This window comes from Gavialis gangeticus, unplaced genomic scaffold (assembly GCF_001723915.1).
Source record: "Gavialis gangeticus isolate Ggan-Ray unplaced genomic scaffold, GavGan_comp1, whole genome shotgun sequence".
In the NCBI taxonomy this organism is placed as follows: Eukaryota; Metazoa; Chordata; order Crocodylia; family Gavialidae; genus Gavialis; species Gavialis gangeticus.
In genome coordinates, this window is record NW_017729015.1 from 7,786,411 (window position 1) to 7,789,179 (window position 2,769).

The window sequence follows — 2,769 nt, forward strand, 5'->3', positions numbered from 1 at the left end:
CAACTTTGGGAGTATTCCCCACAATTTTTATGCTCTAAAGCAGTGGCTGTGTCTACCCTGCACTGCCATAAAGCAGAAGGTTCGATCCAGACCCACTTTTATTTCATCTACTGTAGCTGGCATTGTGTGAATTAGGGTTTATTTCACATTTCCTTTCCCTACTGGGCCTGAGAGATGGATTTCATGAGCCTTTGATTGGCCTGGTGGAAATAGCTAACTTCAGGTAAGAAAACCCTCAAAAGCTTTGAAGAGTTGAACAGCTAATAGGTCCCCTCTGCTTAGGGAAATGTCCCAGTAGGTGCTAAGACCATTTCCTCACCTTTCCCAGATGCATGATGAGAAAGAGGCTGGGCAGAAGCACTGATAATGAAGGCAGCATGCCAGAGATCTCAGGATTAATAGGCCAAAGGCCCAGTGGATTCTTCCCATCTTGACAGAGAGGTGACACCACAGTAAGCCTTATAGTGCATGACCTAGGCCAGATGCTGGGACAAAAGGGGAGGGAGGAAAGTGATTAAGCTTCTTTAAGCTGGGTTTATGAGGTCCCCCCAGTTAGTTTGTGACATAAGACACTCAGGAGCAAACATTAAGATTTGCCTCCTGTTTGGGGAGAAGGCTTACTTTTTATTTAAACTCATGTGATGCATAGTTAAAAGGCCCATATTCCTACTAGAATATGATGAGATACTGCATAGACTATATAACATAGCATAGTAACTGGTGAGATACTGCATAGACTATATTGGCTATATACTGAAACTGCAAATGATGGCACACCCATATAGGTATGTCTCTACTTTTTGTCCTTTTACTTGCCTTCCCTAACTTACTTGCTCATGACCTGGACTGGCCAATCTGTTTATCTGTGTGCCCTCCACTGCTCTGGGCTTGTGAGGACCAGATGTCACTTCCACGTTTAAAATCTAGTTCACACCCAGAATAGAAGCACTTGTGCTCGTACACTTTCAGAGTTAGCACGGACAGCATATTATGACAGCATTATCATCATCTGGAGATGTGCAGAGGTCCTGGATCTCTTCACCTTCCAGAAGAGGAAGAAGTCTAGAAATCCAGAGAACAAGATGTTGTAACATAGATATTTTGGGGGCCGTTGCTAACAGAATGGCCAACCAGAGTCATGAATTGGGACATCATACCAAACCAGAAGAAAACCAAGGATACAAGAGCAGCTTCTGAGAAAACAAGGAGCTAAAACTGGACCCAGAAGTTTTTGGGTCACTTGTCAATATACTGAGTAATAAACTGGACCAGATATTACCATGGGCTGCCCGCATCTCGTCCTGTGTTTATGGAAGACACCAGAGATGTAGGGAATGTAGGTGATTTGGGGACCAGCAATGACTCTGAAGATGCAAAGATCACTGGAAGTAAAGATCTCTTCAGTACAAGGCACTGAGGAGGAGATGGAAAACCAAAAACACCCAGACGTGGACTGGGAATCCTAACCTTCCAACCCTCTATTCAGTCAGGCTGCAAGTCCTGTGCATGCCCAGCCTGCCATCAGCCCCTCAGAGCACATGACTCAGCAGCCTTTGGCTTTTACTATTTACTTTTGCTTATACATAGCTCCCAGGGGCCGATCTAGACAGGGTGCAGTGGCACGGCTGCACCCCCCACCCCTTTCAGATTGGATCCAACTCAGGAACCGCTGGAGCCTTTCTTAAAGTCTCCAAAGCACATAAGATTTCCTCTCCTTCCCCTTCGTGCTCAGGCACATACTCTTCTCTACCCTTCCCCTCCATCTCTGCCTGCTGCTCCTCTGGTCCAGGGAGGGATAATGCTTCAAAGCGGCTCCCGGGGTGGGCTCAGCTGGGAATGGTGAAAGCAGGAGAGGGGATGAGCGGGAGGTTACCCTTTCCCAGGCCTGCTCCCCAGGAAAGCAGGCAGGGTGGGGGAGCCCAGCCCCCCACCCATCTCACTACTGCAGCTCTGACTGTTCCCAGCCCATATATACCCCAGGTGGGGTGGGCAGGAGGGGCTTTAAAGCTCCCATGCCCCTGGGACAGTGAGGAAAGCAGTAGCAGCCTGAGGGGAGAGGCTTCCACAATGGGGTATATCCAAGCTGGGGTGGGGGAGAGGGCTGGGAGTGGGAGTGTAGCCACCCCTGCAATGGGAGTGGCTGCTCCTGCTCCACCTTTGCCAAATCCTAGATCCACCCTGGTAGCCAGTATAACAGCATAAAATATGTTGTTTTTTCCAAACCTGTCCAGTGCCCAGCGCAGGGGTCCAGCATGGGACTGGCAGCCGTGTGGCAGAGGCAATGCCCAGCAACACCTGTAGGCTCAGGGCAAGCTGCTGGGGGTGGGCTGCAGGCAGGTGGAGCTGAGCCCAGCAACTGAAAGCTGCCTGCAGCTGGGTCTGGGGGCTGGCAGGGCTGGGTGGAGCCTACAGCACCCTAGAGCAGCCTGGCCTTGCAGGCCTGGACAGCATGGACCTAGAGGCAACAGGCTCAGAATCCGTCTTATTGCACACCTTGACAATTTGCTTCTGCCCCTAAGCCCAATGACAACAGACCACCACCATTTCGTTTCTGTCTTCCTGCCCTCCCACCGCAGCACCCCCTTCCCATGCCATGTCCCAAACAGCGCCCCAGCCCAGAGACCAGAACAAAGTGCTGCTCATTCTACAACACCCAGGCATCTAAAACTAGTCAAAACATAGAGTTTCCTGCTCATGAGAAACTCATTTGCTAGAAAAATTTGGTTTCCCGGCACAGATCAAAACCAACATTTTTTTTTTGTTTCCTAC